Source organism: Harpia harpyja, chromosome 7 (assembly GCF_026419915.1).
Source record: "Harpia harpyja isolate bHarHar1 chromosome 7, bHarHar1 primary haplotype, whole genome shotgun sequence".
NCBI classification, from domain to species: domain Eukaryota; kingdom Metazoa; phylum Chordata; class Aves; order Accipitriformes; family Accipitridae; genus Harpia; species Harpia harpyja.
In genome coordinates, this window is record NC_068946.1 from 43,381,461 (window position 1) to 43,400,094 (window position 18,634).

An 18,634-nucleotide genomic window follows, 5' to 3' on the forward strand; every position below is an offset into this window, starting at 1 on the left:
TAAATGGCTGGACCCCCTTTTTTTTAGCAGTGTGTGCATATCTGTGCTGGAATCTGGCAAGGAAGCCCTGCCAATAAAGGCAGGGGGTGTTGTAGAGGCAGCAAGCTGGGAGACGGGAAGGAAGGCAATACTTCCTGATACTTATTAGCAAGCTCAGAGGAAGGAGAGCATCCTGTCTAGTCATGCTAAATCAGCTAGAGAGTCCCTGTTAACACAGAAAATCCCTTACCCATCCTTGTTTAAGAACAAGGATATTCAGATTTGGTTAGGAAAGAGAAGCCATGATTTTGTACATGAGTGTGCAAAGCGCCCGTTGAACTTCACTCTCCTATACTGTGACTTCCTAATTTGCTCAAGGGAGCTGTAAAATTAAGAACCTGAGGACTTACCTGTTTTTGTTTTGTCTCCCTTTATCAAGCACACTTGGTCAGTTTTCACCTTTTTATGCTATGCCTTGACTTATATATTTGTGCCATGTCCCATTAAAATCCTCAGCTGAGAACTTTCATCCTTTCAGCTGCACAACTACTGCATACTCTTTGTTAATTTGTGAATTTCAAATATATTTAGTGTGACTAAATAGCAGAGTTTGAAAAACAATGGTCTGTCTGTGTACACAGAACTGCTATATCCCCTAAGCCAAGGCAATTCGATTCTGACCTGGAAAGGGATATCAGAGTTCAGTCTCTTGTGCCCTAGTAGTCCTTCGCTTCTTGTCTAGAAGTTGCCAGTTCCACAGGCAGTTTTTCTAATAATATTTTCAAGAACCAACCACTGTTAACCGCATAGTCTATTGTTTTAACTGTTTATTAGAGGATTTGGTTGTCTTTCTTACAGCATTTAGACAAATTGACACAAATGGCAGCTTAAATGACAGATTTAAAGCTGTCATCCTCATGGAGCGACTCCACACACAAGTTATTATCAGTAACATTAAATTGCAAAAACACTTGTAAAACCTTTGTTAAATAATATCAATTGAAATTGGTATATGCTCAAACCAATGTAAATAACAAGTCGTACAGACCGGAATACATTAAAAAAACAACAAACAAACAAAAAAACCCCCAAAACCTTAGAAAGGAAAAACATACAAAGAAGAATGCTGATGTTAGGCTAAATTCTCAGGCTACTTTTCATTACTCTTACTGTTACCATTTATCAAGGACTTTCAAGCAAGTTCTGATATTTCTCCCCTTTGTGTTTATAACTGCGACTGTTACATTCTTAACTCTCCTGTTCTTAGCTAAACTTGCTCTCTTGAAACGTTCTTAGTCCACATTATTTCTGGTCAGATTTGAATCAGCAAAGCAGAACATTTCCTGTCCTTGGGGGGATGAATCTATACTGGATATTAGGAGCCTGTGTCAGCACTAACAGGATGCAGACCAGGAAGCTATGCATTTTTTTTAACAGGAACTAGAACAAGAGTGGCAAAGTTTTGGCAGAATTAGAATGAAATGTTTGTACATGGAACAGAGTAAGAAGTGGAACTAAAACACTTTTTATATAACTAAAATAAGGTTGCCAGCAAACTAGTTTGGTCGATTTGGAAATCATCAGGGGCTTATGAGAAAAAGCTTAAGCTCAAAAACTAGGATTTGACTGAAAGCTCTAGCTGCCTAACTAACTGGAGCCATGTCTCTGGCATGCTGAAAAAGGCTGCTTTGGTGAACTGAGAGTACAAATGAGTTATGTCTTGGAGCAACAAGCTATTGACAGTCTACTGACGAATAATCTAAAGTTTGGAATCTAACAAAAATGGAGCTAGAATTAATATTGGTCAATAAGATTAAAAATTGACTCAAATTCTCATGCTGGAACACAAGGCATGCTTCTTGGGGAGCTAACAGTGCACATGAACCAAAATACAAATAGCAAGTAGCTTCGTGGTGTGGATCTAAAATAACACCAGGAGTAGCCACAAGTGTGGTGCCATCTAATGTATCATAGCTCTGTGAGCTGGTCAGCACTTCCTATCTGGACTAGCATGTTTTCATACCTCTTCTAGCAGCCACTCAAGAGTCTCCCCACAATCCAAACCTGTGACAGAGAAAGCTTGGTTGTTGGAAATTTGCTAGATGAAATAGGAAAGTGTATCAAAAAAAGCTGATAGACCTTTTATTGGTCAGCTTTACAAGCTGGTCTTCCTGTTAATTACAGTTTTCTACTGAATGGAGTCTCTAACAGGGATAGGGGAGCATGGTACTCCATTACCTGGCCAGAAAAGTATAAAAAGCCTTATTTTTTCCACAGGCAAAAGGAACATATATTTAGCTTGAGGGATATAGAAACCATCTTTTTTAAGAAATAAATTCCACAGCCTTTGTCATTGCTGATTTGTGACCTTGAGATCTATAAAATCATGCAGTATCTTGCTTTACAACAGCTGCAGATATATTACAACTAACATGGTAAGGGGAGCAGCCCTTTTATCATAAGCTTTTAAAAGGGAGGAGATGAAAGTTGCTGGTGAAATTGATGCTGTAGGTGCAGCAGCAAAGGACAAAGCATGGCAATCACACCTACTTTTTATACTTGTGGCTTTTAGGAACTGACAGGAAAGATTACTTTTGATTTATACCTATTTCTGAGACGCAAGACCTGATAATTATCAGGTAGTTCACCTGTGTCATGCAACACCTATGTCAAAAGCCAACAGTTAAACTACAAGGCAGAATGAACTTGTGTGTGGAGTCACCCCATGAGGACAGCTTTAAACCAAGCCGGAAAATTCTGGGGATGAGACAGTGTGTTTCCCACAGCTGTTGAATAGATCTCATTTTCTTTTAACTAGAATAAACTCATGTATCTGAGGTCTCTCAAGGCCCTCTGGAATCATATTACAATGATTCCTATCATTTAATGCAGATAATCAATTCTTCTAACACAGGTAAGAATCCTAGATGAACCTTTTACTTCTATTTGCAAAATACTGCCCCATCAGAGGTTTTGAATTTCTTTCATGCTGTAGTCTTTCCCTGCTTCTACTTTTTAACTGCATGACAAGAACTAAGAAACAAAACTTCCATGAAGATACATAGAACCTTTATGACAGAAAAGCTAGCTAAGACTTAGTGTACTGAAAATTTTTCTAAGAATCACAGCTCTCTCTGGGCAAGGAATTATAGAAAGAATTGTAAAGATGAGCTCATCATTAGCCAATTATTAAAGACAAGCCCCAAAGTTTACGGAAATTTGAACTCTACAGGCAGAGTAGCACTGCAACTCTTTCTGCCGTGATTCAGACTGTATTTAGAAATGGCAGCTTAGACCTATCTCTGTTAGTATCATACAACAAAGTAAGAAAGTACAAATCAGCTAAGTGGAAAAGGAACTGAATTTTACCATCTTTTCCTGAATTGAAAGGTTCCCAAATTATCCCCAGAAAACCCTTGGAAAGATTTAAGAAAAGCCACAAGGAAACTGTTACTGAGTCTTCAGTGCTGAGAAGTCAAAGAAGCCCAGCTGATCCAAACAAAGCATTCTTTACATGCTAACCAAAAGAGAGATTCAGCAGGTGGTCACATCGCTTAGGTTCTGTGAAAAGAAACTGAAAAGGCAGAACTACATGAAGCTGAATCTAGCGTGGATGTGACACGACTATTGCATTTTGCATTTGACATAATGGATATCTTCAGCCACAATGGCCAAATCCATAGCATTTTTGCTTTCCAAAGAGCATGAAGCACTGCCCTTACTTTGAAGGAAGTGGCAACTGCCACAAGACTATAATAATACCTCAGGCTTGCTCGATATAAAGATCTTTTCTAAATTTACAAGGAAATAACTTGTTGGGTTAAAACATTTGTCAAGATAAATGGTTAAACATTTTGGATCTTCCATTTACTTTGCCCGTTCCCAGCTATATACCTGTCTCTTAGCTGTCCTAAGTGGCTTGCATCCTAAATTAATTATAACTGTTAAATGGAAGAACTAAGATCACAAACATTATCATCTACCACTCTCTTAAGACCTTTGGCAAAAGGACTGGGCAGCCTTTGGGTAAAGCAGCATCTTAAGCTGTTACAGTAAGATTCAGTAACACTCTGATACTGTCTCTGAATGTAATCTATGCAAGCCAACAAGTTCAGTGGGAACCTGATAAGAAATTACTTAGGAAGAGGGTATCTTGTAAATCCTGCCCTTCTCCACAGTTTGAAAGAGGGAGGAAGGAGAGAGTAGCAGTCTTTTATTTCAGATCACAGGAAGAACATTCATCTTTTGTATGGAAGGTCTCAGGGGATACAGAATCTATCTAGCATGTAGTAAACCAGACATCAACTTCCTCCTCTTCTGAGGTGATTTGAGCCCATATCTAGTAGGAAAATGCCCCAAATAGCAAGCCAAAGGCTATCCTATGCTAGGCAAGGGGTGTATTTACTCCTTTTTGAAGCTGATCCATTTTGCATGGAATACTATTCTCTAAAACCAGAGACAGTACAAGCAAGAGTGATCTATCTTATCTAACAGTTACAGCACACACTGAACAGTCCCTGCTCTCATAAAGTTGTCACAATTTATATTGACTACACTGGTGGCATCTGTGCCTTTACAGTTCTAGCTTCCATGGGCAGGCTTACATTATCTGCTTAGCATTGTCGATCTATTTCTATGAACCAGGCATGCTTATGGGACAGTATAAATGACCAATGCCAGTTTTTAATCTATCAATTAACTTACAGTGACCCACATATGAGTTTAAGCTTCAGGTTTGCAGACTGAAGTCTTCTACTGATCTGCAGAAGGGAAAAACATGATTTTTTCCCTTACACTGTGTATATGCAGATACCACTCATTATCTGCAGAAACCAGTTCTTGAAGAGAGTTTACTTCCTTTTTCTGTTCAACTGAAATAATAGTGATCACAATGTTTCAATATGAAGTTGATTTTTACACTATACAAACTGTCCTGAGACCAACAGTTAATTTGGCATGCGCCACCAAACAGCTCACTTATGGCAACTTATGGTTTCTCAACTGGCACTAAAAGTTTTCAGAACAGTCTCCCTAACTAACCAGTTTTCATCCCTTCTCTAATCCCAATAATGTAATTGTTACTGTCCAAAGCTAAGAGCAAAGACCAAATAATCAAGTGACACTGAAAGCAGCATGAAAAAAATTGCCATAAAATCAAGTGCTCAGAGACAGCAGTGTCTCAGAGGGTGCTGCTTAGAATTAGACCACTAATTTCTGGGCTAATTCTACATTTTCTGTTTTGAAAGATTCCATGTTAATTTTGATGCATTCTGCACTGCTTCCAGAGAATGGAAAGATAGTATTATGGGCCACCTTCTCCATTATGTGACCATTTCTGTAGTGATTTAAATCTGTATCAATTGCCATTTAGCATTTTGCAGATGTTTTCACAGACAGGAATCAGTATGGAAGAAAAAAGGTAGGGGAAAAGCAGGCCTTGTATGTCTTATGACCTAGTTGTAATTCCATTTAAAATGTTAGATAACTATTGCATAGAAAAAGGAAAGCCTTAAAAAAGGACAAAGGTTATAAGGGGAATAAATATAGTTATGTGAGCCAGATCAAACCAATTCATTTTCTGCTACTGAAAGTCTGATCAGAAAAAAATGAAGCTAAAGGTCTGTTGTTGCCCTTCAAGAAGTCCAGCTTGAGGATGAAATTCATGCCTGAATGCAGAGGAGCAATTCTGAAAAGTCGAAGTTTGATTTATTGTTCTCTGAAAGGCAGTGTAAAGCTTCTTACTAAAGATCTCAAAGTTACACAAAGGTGGTTTGTATGATTAAGGGCAATCATAGTTCCCAAGGACTCTTAGAAGATACAAACACAGCTTGGGCTTGTTTCTTACTTACTGTAAACTTTATTTTTTCATTCTGATTAGATGCAACTTCTTAAATTAATTTGTTCAGCATTTGCATTGCAAACAAACATGATCCAGCAGTAGTACAGGCACAGATTTGCAGTATATGATATACACAGATTCTGCTCTCATCTGTGATAATGTCAAACTAAGGAAACAAGACTTGAGAAAGCCAACATGTAACACTGTTCAATAAGCTGTAGTTGATCAAAAAATGTCCAGAAAAGCCAATCTTTGGCCATTCTGCTCTAGGGCAGAAAATCTATAACACAGCTTGTAAGGTCTTAAAACATGCCCCTGAAATGAAAGGGAGAAGACAAGACCAAATTAAAGCAAATGTTCACTGCTTTTCAGCAAACAATCTCTTTTAGGCTGCAAATATCAGATGAATTTAGGATTTCAGTTATTTATTTTGAGAAGATTAGTTTAGGTAGAAGGGTGGGTGGATTTGCTTGTGAGTACATAATGCAGTTCTCTTGTGCTGTAAATCAGTGTAGCTCCAATGAAATTTTGGAAAAAGCAGCATTTCTGACCCTTCAACATTATTTTAGCTGTGCCTAATCACAATGGCTTCAATTTTTAAATTAAAAATATGTATGTACACACATATATATGTATATATATCTATCTACTCAAAGGTTCTTTTCTCCTTATATTGCACCTTTGCTTGCTCGCATTACCCACAGTATCAGAAGTCTCAACTCAGAACTTCCTGGGTCTTGGTAATTATTTCAATTTTTATTTTAATGTGTTGCTTCTGTTTTATTTTTATGGTTTTCCAGAAATAACTTATAATGAAATAACAAAATTTGGGAATTGAGGAGAAGCTTGGGCTGTGGGCTTGCAGTGTCTGATAGAGTCTCAAACTTATACTTTGGCCAAGGTACATTACTTTTGCAGACTGAGGACCCACAAACTAGTACAGCTCCTCCCAAGCTTTTTCAAAGGAATAGGAGGCTTAATGTAAATTGCATCAGAAGATAAAAAGATATTTATTTTTGATTTACAATTTATTTATTAAGTTTGAATATTAATTAACCTATTAACATCTTGAACAGTAAATTGCTACTACTGACATAATTAGCTTCTAGCAAATAGTCTTTTCTAAAAAGTTAATCTCTGACTCTCGACAGATCCTAGAGTATGTGTTACTGTTCACTGAAAAGATAAAAGACAATACAGAAGCCAGAATGTTATGGGATACAATGCATGCTTATTTTGAAATTACTTTCCTTAATCCCCTAATGTAAAGCATATTGTACTCGTATTGATTTAACATGAAAAAAAAAGGAGAGGCTGTTTGTAGACTGTATTAGGTTATCAACCACAAGTAATATGTCTTTTCTAAAGAATGCTGTGTAAACTAACATGTGAACATTCAGCTCAATACTGAAAATTTTCTCAAATGCAGCAATATTATCACATGACTGTATTATATTCTTAACAAGCTCTATAATTGAGAATAAGGTAATGTCATAACAATATGATACTTACATTAGCATATGCATAGACACACAAACTTCCTCATAAACTTCACTGGTGGAACAAGTTCCTACCGGTTTCCTACAATACCCACTTTACCCACTTTTTTGAGGCTTTCACCTCTGGGTTGAAATACAGCAACTAATGAACAATGAAGTGTTATACTGTGTAAGTTTAGGGAGTAAAGAATCTGTAGCAAAGTGCAGCTGAAGAGGAATTTTGGTAGACAAAATTTGTAGCCATTTGTTTCACCATCCAAACCACTTCATATAGAACTTGGATTTCCAGAAGAGAGTTTCCATTCAAGTTCACATTCAGACCTTCTTTAATTTGACATTTGCCAGCATGATAATGCAAAGTTATGTTGTAGGTGCAAGAAAAGTCTGATTTTTTTAGCCACTGAGTCATATCAGAGTTAATTCTAGAAGGTGTGCCATTGATGAATAGGTAAAATACTATCATAACAATAACTAACTTTATTACAAAATTCAGGTCCCAAAATCCCTTTTATGAATTGTGAGGTGCTTGAAAAAAAAAAAAATTTCTATTGCCACTTAAACGGTAAAGGGGCATAAAAGCTCTCAAATGTTTGCAGTAGATGTTGTGATTAAACACGGAAAAGAGAAAACTGCATTAATAACAATGAAGATAGCAGACTAAATATGAAGGGCTTTTGTGGTGTAAGAATATGTTTGCATAAAAAAATGCTCTGATTTAATTTGCAGAAGGACATTTTAACCTCGTTCTAAGTTACATCAACTTAATTAGAGATTGTAGACAGAAGTAGGTACTTAAAAATTATGTTATTTTAATTGACAGATCTTCTTCTTTCTGAAGTATTGCTCCCACACTGCCAGAATGCTGGTTGCTATCAAAGCCAGAAATTTTCATTATTAATTTAATATATTTGTCAATAATTGAATCTGGAAAATTTGGTTAAAAAAATAAGGGACACAAGATCTGTTAGCATGAATTTTTTTCAAGCATCCTCAAATCACTCTCCAACAGCAGCTATTCAACAAGGTAGCACTGTTGAACTCAGTGAGCTAAATTCTCAATAATGTTAGCTGCCTTATTGTTCTGGAAAAATCCCCTGCCTTATTTATTTCTGGAATAATTCCAGTTTTTACACAACTGGCTTTGGTGTGATAATGATAATCACATTCAACTTTATCTGTAAGACCCTAAAGTACACCTTCTACCCTACATATGGCTGGTAAAGCCTTAGTTAATGTATGTGTTTCAGCAGTGCACCTCAGGAACCATGGGCCAGCTGAAGGGAGTCCAAAGAAGAAAAGGGACTGACTGGCAATTAGGAAACGTGACCTGTAAAAAACAGCTGAAAAAACAGGTGTTATCTGAAGGAAGAAAAGAATTCTGAGGAGTGAAAAAATAATGATTTTTGAATATTTAGCAGATTGATGCAAAAAGGAAAAAAAAAATCTGATTGCTATGTCCAGCATGCAACTAATTAATATGCTTAAACTGCAGTAAGTGACATTTAAGGTAAATGTTGTTGATTTTTTTCTTATGATAAAGTAATCCAATGTTTTAAATAAACTGTTATGATGATACCGCAATCTTAACTGCATTAAAAAAATTACATGCCAAAAATTATATATGTATAACTGATTTTGCCTTTGGGCCATGGAATAAGACAACCTGACCTGTTATGACTCTCTGTAGATTTTTTATTTTCTTTTGATTCTTGGCTATCAAGATATTTACAATAAACTTAGCTCCTTCTGTAAAGGCTCCAAGATCAGGCCCTAAATCTGTCATGCTGTTGATAATCATGGTGATCAGAAGAAGCGTAACACTTGTAAAACTGGAATGTGAAATCCTTACCTCAAAAAATGTCAGTGAGAATCTCCTTAAAAATGACCTTGTGATATGATCCCAACAAATCCCAGCTGTATCTGAAATGGAAAGGTGATTTGATAGTGAACTTTATTTTAGTGTGGCGACTTCCTGCAGTTTGTAACAATAACAAAGTGCATGATGTAGTCAAAATACCATGAAGTCCTACAAGGCCAAAACCACAGTCATACTTCATTTACTATTGTTTGTTTCTGATATATTTTAGTTTTCTGCTTTGTGGTTTCTGAACGCTGAAATTCATAAATCATGGCAAGGTCAGCATCATTCTCTTAAGTATACAAATAATCTGTATAATGCAGTTCTTGTTAGACTATCCACACCCAAAGAGAAAATCACCTTTCACTAAATTATTTTAGAACAAACTCCATTTGAGTGCACACTGTGTACATGTGCCTCTTCTGATAAATTGTCTGAGCCTAGATTAACTCTGACAGCTGAGCTCTGCACATGCAAAAATGTTGTATTTTGAGAACAAAAAGGACATCACAGCATTCTAGATAATCCAATAGGTTTTTTTGTTTTCCCCAACTAGCTTTCTTCTGTTCTCCCCAGTTTTACACTAGCATTCATTTTGATTGAAAAATGGTTTAAAAAGTAGGATAAAAAAATACAGTGGCTTTGGACTGAATAAATTAATAAAAATTTACAGGTCTGGTTACCTTCACTGAACCATTGCTGCACAGGTGCTACAAGGGACTGGCCATGTGTAACTTAAGAACTTCTTCAGAGAGGGACAAAACCTCCCTGCTGCTTTAACCTGTTCTTATGTTGCTGACTCAGCCTCAGTGCTGGAGATGTGGCAGGACCACTTCTTCCTCCACTGACCCCTGATTTCTTTGTAGTTATTACTGGCAACAGTTCCTGTCTCAGTCTCTTGTAAACTGAGGCTGGGGTAAAAGTTGTGAATCAGGTACCTGTCCTGCAGCTGTCCCTTGTCAGCATTCAGGTATCAGCAGAGAAGAGAATCTGCCTCTTATTTCTGTTATTGCCAGAGATTGCAAATGACATCACTAAATCTGCAAAGACTGACTTCCTAGGTAGCACCGATTCCCTTGCAATTCAAGATCCTCCCTCTAAGTTTCTCATTAGTTCATATACCTTTCTTTTGACCCCTGAGACTACTATTACATGCTCCCTGCAGGAATGGGGAATTCCTTCTGTCCACCATTTGCAGCCTGCTAAACCTTATAGTTCCTCAAATAATTTTTTCCTGAACTGGCTCCTTACCTTGTCCCTCCTGTAGTCATTTGTGTGAAAAAAAATAGGCCAGAGATGCTATAAAACACTGTCTAAAAGGAAACTGGCTACACAGATGGTGGTTTTACACAAACACTGTATTGGTATAAGCGACAAACATGGAGGCCAAGGCAACTGCCAGTCCCATCTAGCATGAATTTATCAGAAAGAAGAGGGAGATAACAGTGTTAGCCTCTCTCCCCTCAGCAGTGATAGATGTGGTAATCCAAGGAATTGGATCAATAGATTCCACAAAGTTCACACAGCTCCCCTCTTCCCTGCAGCACTTGAGCTAGGTTTGATGATCTACTACCCGTCTTACTAGGAATGCGTCTACCACCATCTTTTCCATTTAATTCCTTATATACATCTCCTTGATTGTCAATTACTTCCACAATAAATAAAAAAAAGGAAAAAAAATTAAAAATTTAATAGAGCTCTATATCTGGGTTTTACATCTTTCCCCTCACTAGTTTCTAGAACTAATTTCAGCTAACTCTTATTTCAGCTAACCATCTTTCTAGAATACATCTCTACTTACAAAATAGAACTGCTCAGAAGGGAAGTATGAGTCCTAATCTTTGCAAAGAAAAAAATATTTGCGGCTCAGTCATCCTACCACACTTACTGTTGTTCCTGACTCTGGCAGTGACACACAGTGCCCTGTTACACTCTTAGTGGGCTAGAAACTAAATGCATCAAAAATACTGCCCCTATCTCTAAGAATTTGCAGTTTAAAACATTATGGCATGATAAAGCAACAGCTGGAGATAATTTTTTCCATCTCTACTGAAATCTTACTTGTTTAGAAAGTGAATGTTTATTGTCTGCAAAGCACTTAGAATAAAATAAATGCAATATAAATGACAATGAAAAGGAATTTTCTCCCCTAAATTGTTCTATAGAATTTTTCTTCCTAAAGAACTGAAGCAGAAATATATCTGTAACCATGGAGATTATACCAGGCAACATGCATAATAATTCAAAATGCGGCATCAGACAAATGTTCGTTGTCATGACTGGATTACTACAAAGAAGTCAGTTTCCCCTAAACAGTTTGCAGAAGCAGGATAGGTGTGGTTAATTTCTCAACCCTCTTTTTTGCAAGGGGGAAGGGGAATTGTCAGCACGCTGGTATGGGCAGCAGACTGATAATTGTGTTCTGTTTGAAAAGACCCAGCTTCCCAGGTTCTTGGTAGTTTCAACTCATAGATGTGATTTACTGAAAATACTTCCCTTCTGTGAATAGTCACATCAGAGCAACTGGTCCCACCACATTGCCGGCACAACATAAAAGATGGCCATGGAGACATGTAGTTACAGAATAAACAGGAAACAGTTCTAATTAATGTTTACTTGTTTGGTTTTGGAGGTTTTTTTAGGACTATATACAAATACACAAGATCTGTCTTAAAAACAATTCATGCACAGTCCTAGAAATACCAAGATTGGGGTAATTTGAGTGTTAGCTATAAAACAACATTCCTTCACATTTGGCAATATTTCTTTCTCTGATTATTCCTTCTCTGCACGGATGGCATCAAACAGTAAATAGCTCTCAGTCTGCCAGGTTCTAATGCAGGATGAATATTGATGCGATTCTTGATCCGATACAATCTATAACGCAGAGAGGAAGAATTACTGCAATCAGGACCTTTCCTAATAAACAAATCCAAAAAGAGAAAGTCACTTTTCCACCTAAGGCATTAACTGTTTTGCAGTTGCTTGAGTTAGGAGGAGAAACTGATGATGAGGCAAGGATGATGTCAATCCTGTTTACTTACAATGTAGAAAACTTGGTTTCCTTCAAGATGTGAGAAATTCAGAAGATATTTCCTTTTTATGCTGTCCTGAAGTACTCAGCTGTTTCTCAGAGCTACACACCCACTTTTTTCTGCCTCTGTAACTTCTTTTTTCCAATTCCTGGCATTTTTTGCCAACCCTGAAATTACAGATTATAGTAAATCTCTTTTGAAGTCCTCCTCCTAATTTTGTTTTGGCAATAGGCTATTGTTTCACCTGTCACTTTTATGAAGCTGGATTGCTTTTTTTTCTTTTTCCCATTTATTTTAAGTGACAGGCCTTTTTTATGCTCTCCCAACTTCAAAATACAATTTCACCCAGCCGTCAATGGATAGAGGTAGAAGGTAATTAATTCTTTCCCTTTCTCTTCTGTGAGAGGCTACAAAGAGGCTCAATGTGAAAGCAGGAGTTAACACAGCTACTTAACCTATTACTTCTGTCCCAGAGGGTCTGAATCTCCAGAGATCAGTGGTAATAATGACTTCTATGGTTTTCCAAAGTGGGTGTTATCATGCAAAGCACTGTTTTTCTAGAAGGAAGGATTTTACCCAACATATTCACTCTAACTTCAGTGTGTGTAATTTAAATAGGTCAACACTTAAATCCAGAAAAATTAACCAAATTAAAGCAGAGAGAAAAGGTATGTTTTCTTTGGTAACTGGCAAGACACCTATGCCTGACTGTGCGATTAGTAACATTAGAATTGGCCAGAGAGAATTTGGATCTGGGGACTGATAAAGATTTGAAGAAAGAATTGCAGTAAAAATAGCAATAGCCATTTTTTTCCCTGAGCAGTTAAAACTGCTCTGTGCTGCACACACACGACAGCATTGCAGCACAATGATTTAATAAAATAGAACAGCACCCTCAACACTTAACGAGGAGAACCAGGGACAGTTCCATTCCTTTGCCTTCTGATCTCAGAATTAATGATTTCTGCATCCATCAGTAGAATTTGCACTAAAATATGTGACGTATTTAAGACGGAGCCCTTCCTGACTTTCTTTGGGTCAAAACAGAGCCTGTAGGGTTTATGGGCTCAGCCTCCCAGCGGGGCTCCCTACAGGACTCTGAGGGGCAACCAACCTTACAGCAGCTCCCCACAGGGCCCTTCCCCTCACACACAGAAGCAGCACTGGGGTGGGCAGCCCTTTCCCGCCGCTCTTTGGCTGCTCCCGTAGCACGACCGGATCCCTCTCAGCAGCCCGAAAACACCTCCACACGGTCCGCCGACAACCGCTGTGCCCGGGACGTGCCCCCACCGTGGGCCACAGCCGCCACAGCCCCCGCAGACCCACGCTCCCGCTCCCTCTCGCCTCAGCGCCGACCGCCACCGCCACCACTCACGGCCCCACCCCCCGCTCCCGCCTCCCAAGCCGATTGGCCCGAGAGCGCCACGTGACGGCCGGGCGGGCGGGCGGAGGAGGAGGCGGTGGCGGGGCGGGCGGGCGCGCGCTCGCGGGGAGCCGGGCCCGGCGGGAGCGGCGCCGACGAGGGCGGAAGTGTGCGGCGGGGGCGCGCGGGCGGCGGCACCCCAATGAGAGCGCGGGGGGCGGTGGCGGCGGCGGCGGTTAAAGCGGAGCCGGGCGCCGGGCTGGAGCCGCAGCGCGGAGCCGCCGGGTCTTAGCCCCCAGGTGAGAGGGACGGACGGACATGCCTCGGAGCCACCTTGGGTCCCCCCGTTGTCCCCCGCCCCGGGTTGTGGGGAACTCGGCTGTCCTGGCCCCGCTCCCTCCGTGAGGGTGAGGGCAGGCGGGAGCCGCCGGGTCGTGGCCGCGGCCTGAGCGGGCCTGGGCCCGCTGGCCGGAGAATGTGGCTGAGCCCCCTCCTTCCCGTTCCCCCTCGTCCTGTGGAGAGGGAGGGGAGGTGTCAGCCGGGGGAGCGAGGCAGCCTCCTTCCTCCCCGGTGTGTGGGGTGAGGAGAGCCCGGCGGCTTCCCCTGCCCCGGGACGCGGTTCCTCGGCCGTGGGGAAGCTTTGGGGATGTGGGCGAAGCGGTGCCTCGCGTGTAGCCTGTGTCCCTCGGGCCTGCGTGGGAGCCGGAATGGGAGATGAGGCTCCGCTGCAGCCCCTCTCTCGTGGGTCTGGCTACTTCTGCTGCGTCCCAGTGGCGTTGGGGCTGAGGTGGAGTTAGCGGAGCTGGGTGGTTGCTGCGGCTTGTATTTACAAGTGGGGCTCGGGGGAGGGGAAGGGCGAGGAGAAGCTGGCCTTGAGTCTTAGTTTCTCTGGTGAATTCCTTCTGTGCAGGCTTCTCTGCCTTCCCGTGGCTGCCCTGGGATAAGTGATAACGTTTCATCTCTGCGAGCTAAACGGAGGGGTTGAGGTGCTATTGGTCTCAGCTGATCCAGGAGTTTCTGAGGGATCTTGTATTATCTGGCCGGGCTCTGTATGTGCTGCTCTTTATAAATTCTCCCTACAGCCTAACTGGTGTATATCTTGTAGGAGGAGAAGGGTGGTGTCCGAGTGTGACCTTACCTGGAAAAGGGCAGGGAGAGAGGTGGTGAGACAGAGCAGCCCAGTCATGCTTCCTGAACAGCTGCTGAAGGCCTAACTCGGTCTTTCTGCTGGAGTCCTGTTGAATCAATTCAGATCCTAGAACAGGAGACTTAGTCTTGACTACCCTGGGTGTTTTTATGGGGGAAAGGGAGCAGGGAGACTGTACCTGCACTAGGACCAGCCTTACCTTTTTCAGAGCTCAAGTCTGCAGTTTGGGTAGCTTTTTGTTTGTTGAACTGTCCAAACGTTACTTCTGTGGTTTCCAAGATCCTTGTTTTTCTTGTGAGGGGGAGGGAAGTGCCTGTCTGTTCAAGGGCATCTTCAGAGCCATGATTTTCAGGAAAAGCTGTCTCTTTTTTTTTTTTTTTTAAGATGCCTTAAACTGTCCCCACACCCCCCTGCCCCAAACTGAAGTTATCAAAGCTGAGAGAAGGAACTAACAACTGGGAACCAGTCTTGTGGTTCTTGCAAGTGATTTGCTTGAAGGCTGAAAATAACTTTATTGTAGAGAATTTAATGTAACAGCTCAATCTTACTTGGTAATAGCATCTTTACAGCTTATTCGGTTATAGCAGACTTGTTAAAAGTTTTATCTACAGCTTTAATCACTTCTGGCCCCTGTATACTGAACTTAGATTTTTGCTTATGATCAGATGATACCAATTTACCATGGTAAAAGTTTTTGCATTTACTTCCTGTATTAAATATTTTAAGAAATAGAGAAGCTTTCAGACTACTCCTGTAAATAAGTTTCCTATATTAGATTTTTAGTAGTAAATTGTTGTACACCTCTTTTGGAGTAGGCCAACTTGATTTTGTTTTCCATGCCTGGAGAAAAGTGAAGCTGACCTATTTTCACTGGGGTTATGTATATGCTGCAGAGGAACGTCTAGTTTAAAGATTTAGCTGGAATGCTTTACAAAAACTCTTAACTGAAAGCTTAATTTGACCAGACAATACCTTTTCTAAGTCACCCTTTAAAACTCTCAAACTTGTCTCTAATTGTCAGTGCAGTGGTACTGGATATCTGGGTAGGAGAGCAGTTGAGACATTTTGATCAAATCTAGGCAGTAATGATGGGACACTGCCTAGACAACTCAGATGTGTATGCTGAAATCCTCGGTGATATATAGGTCCTGAGATCTAATGCTGCTTTCAGGCTTTAAGTTTTTTCAGCTGCAACTTAACTAATTAAGCACCAAATGTTATTTGACCAAATGCTGGTAAAAATGGCTTGCTTCTCAGGGAAGTGTTGTGGTCCAGGCTTCACAAGCAACAGAAGTGTCCTGTGAACAGAGCAGAAGTGGCCAAGTGATGTAGCAGAACAAGCTGTAACATCATGATCTGGGACTCGGGTTCATAGTTTGTTCTTATCCTGTTGCTTTGTAAACTCTGTTCACTTTCCATGCAGTGGATACCGGCACTTTAACTTGATAATTTCTTATTAACTAGATTCAAACTCCATGTGACTAAGTGACTTGCTTTCTATTACACAATGAATTCATCTGAATTAGTGGCCTCTCAGCAGAGGTACTGAAGGAGCCTGTTTCTCATGACAGATGGGCAGTAAGCACTCATGGGAATGCAAGTGCATAGCAGTATTAAGATGAACAAACAGTGCCTAAGGTCACTAGGTGTCTTGTGCCTGGAGCAAAAAACTCAGGATGGGAGTAGTGGTCTCTGGGGGTTTGAGTGAAAGGCAGTGGCTGGGAAGGCCACGGAAGTAGATGAATGTGGGTGCTTGCTGCTTTTCACACCCTGTGTGCCTGACTTCAAGTAACTTTTGCATGATTGACTTACAAAAGGTGCTGATCCTGATTATCAGCCAGGTTGGATAGCAACTATATTCTCAAACTTGTCTTCTGTCTTGACTTGGAAGTACTATCCTGCTGATAAAAACCTTCAGTTCTTTAGGTTTTCTTTCTTCATCCACCTTCTACCCCTATGTCTCTGGTAACTATTCTGCACCACCATTGAGCAGTGGTGATAAGGTTCCATTGCTTGTTACCTGCTACTGTGTGGAGTGGCAAGGTCAGAAACAGGCTTGGCTGTTTCACTCTCCTAGCGGTAATAATTTTGTGGCTTTTGTTCTATGATACAGTTGATACCTGCCTTGTGATAAGAGGCTATGGAGCAGATATTTAAAAAGTACTTGTTGATAGCTGCCAAAGAGCAATAATTTTGTTGGTAGCTCCTTTTAGCCCATTAAACGGGACTAAGCAACTTTCATCCGTGCCTGCCCCAGAAATATCAAGTTGTCTTGTCATTTAAGCAAGATAATTCTATATAACTCATGCTTTGTCTCTTAGTGTTCTTCCAAATACTGCTTTAATAGTAATATTAGAGGATCTGTTTTGTCTCTTGTGCTTGAGATGTGCAAATGTGGTTTTCAAGACCTGTCAAAATGAGAGTCATGAAGTCATGTAATATGAGAATGTTATTTAGGCTGCTGTGTAAGTAGCTAATTGAATCTTTATGGTGACAAAGTGCTTGCTTAGAACAGTCACTTTCAACTGTTTTATATGAGACCCTGAGCCCATAGCCTTCCTAATACTTGCCAAAGTGGCTGAGAAAGGAGCAAATAATGGTTGGTTATGGGAATGAGTCTTAATGGAAATGCAGTCCTGACTAGGAATCTTTGCAGGATCACAGGTCAAAGACCAAAAAATCAGTCCTGGATTATAAGCAGTTGTTAAAGCCTTAATCCTCTCAACTGTTACTTTGTGAATTAGTGTTGCTGTCAGTTGATGTGATCAGTATGAAATATTTCAGGCCACTAGAAGTGTAACAAAACTGGAGTTTTTAATATGTTCTTCTTGAATTTGGAATGTGGCAGAACTAACCTGAAGTCCAAGTGTAGAACTGGGAAGCTGAGAACATGCGGGGTTATCCAGGTGCTGTGATTTCTCTGGTTTCTAACTCTCTGTATGTGTCTTAACTATAGTGAAAAAGATCATTCTTCAGAAGCGTACTGGAGACCTAGACTTAGCCCCAGCTTTGGGCATGGTTTTGTTCATGTAGATGGACATGTTAAACAATGTTTCTGATTTAGATTTAATATTGATAATGGTTTTTTTTGCAAGCTAGTGGCTTAAATCACAGGTTTAACAAAAAAAATCCTACCTTACAGATAAGACTATTAGAGAGTACTGCATTACAGGATAATACTCAAAACACAACAAAGGACTTTAAAAGTTTAATTGTAGGAGCTACCTGAACTCTGGACTCCATGTTGCAGAACACTAACTAAAGTGGCTTTTTTTAAAGGAGTTTGTTTGTTTGTAAGGTTAGTGCTACCCTGCTTAGCAGGGCACTGTCTTGGGCACCACTCTAAAGCAGACATTTAAAAAGTGAAGTGTTTTTTAGATCAAGCTGCATGCCAGTTGCCTCAGCTTTCCAGAAATGAGGTGGTTTTGCTAATTGGGGAAGCTGTTCCCTGGTTAGAATGAACTAATTCTCAAGTATGTAGTGATCTCTGATACAGCCTTTCTATTTAAACTGCTGCTGCAGTAAGAAACTCCTCCCCATGATGGTACTCTTCTGCTACTTGGTGTTCTTGGCATACTGTGAGATCCCATTTTGGGTAGGTAAGGAATTCTCATTAGTGTAGTCACCAAGAAGTCTCACTGACTGACTTTTATGGCAGCCTTCGGCTTTTATCTACCATATCGTGAAATAGGCTAGCCAAGCAATTTAAGGAAATGGTCTTTCAAAAGGCAGAAATGTGTGCTTTTAACTGGTACTATTTCTCATTCTTTCTCATTTTCAAAACATGTTTTAGGAAGCAATTTAATTTTTTAAACAATTCTGCAAGCTCACTGAGAATTTATGTTGAAGTTTTGCCTTATAAGGCAAACTAAAATCAAGGTAGGCTTTATGGGTTTAATCTGTTCTGAAGCTAT

The 18,634-nt window shown here is 40.2% G+C and overlaps 1 protein-coding gene and 1 long non-coding RNA gene across 4 annotated transcripts in view; one reads left to right on the forward strand and one right to left on the reverse strand.

Annotated features, from left to right (window-relative positions):
* Positions 1-18,634, forward strand: part of RALB (RAS like proto-oncogene B) — a 53,183-nt gene that overhangs the window by 12,274 nt on the left and 22,275 nt on the right. The window contains exon 1 of one of the 2 annotated variants that reach the window (XM_052792140.1): positions 13,682-13,872. The exons of the other annotated variant lie outside the window; for it this stretch is intronic. The gene's annotated coding sequence lies outside the window, so the exon portion shown is untranslated. Of the gene's footprint in view, positions 1-13,681; positions 13,873-18,634 lie in introns of those variants that run through there. 2 annotated transcript variants of the gene reach the window in all.
* LOC128143980 (uncharacterized) lies at positions 792-13,489 on the reverse strand. 2 transcript variants are annotated; one of them, XR_008235947.1, is made up of 4 exons: positions 13,325-13,489; positions 12,220-12,377; positions 9,167-9,237; positions 792-3,553 (listed from the first exon to the last, which is right to left on the reverse strand). It is a non-coding gene; the product is annotated as an uncharacterized LOC128143980 (long non-coding RNA). The 2 variants fall into 2 exon arrangements; XR_008235946.1 differs by lacking the exons at positions 792-3,553; positions 9,167-9,237 and adding an exon at positions 11,770-12,052.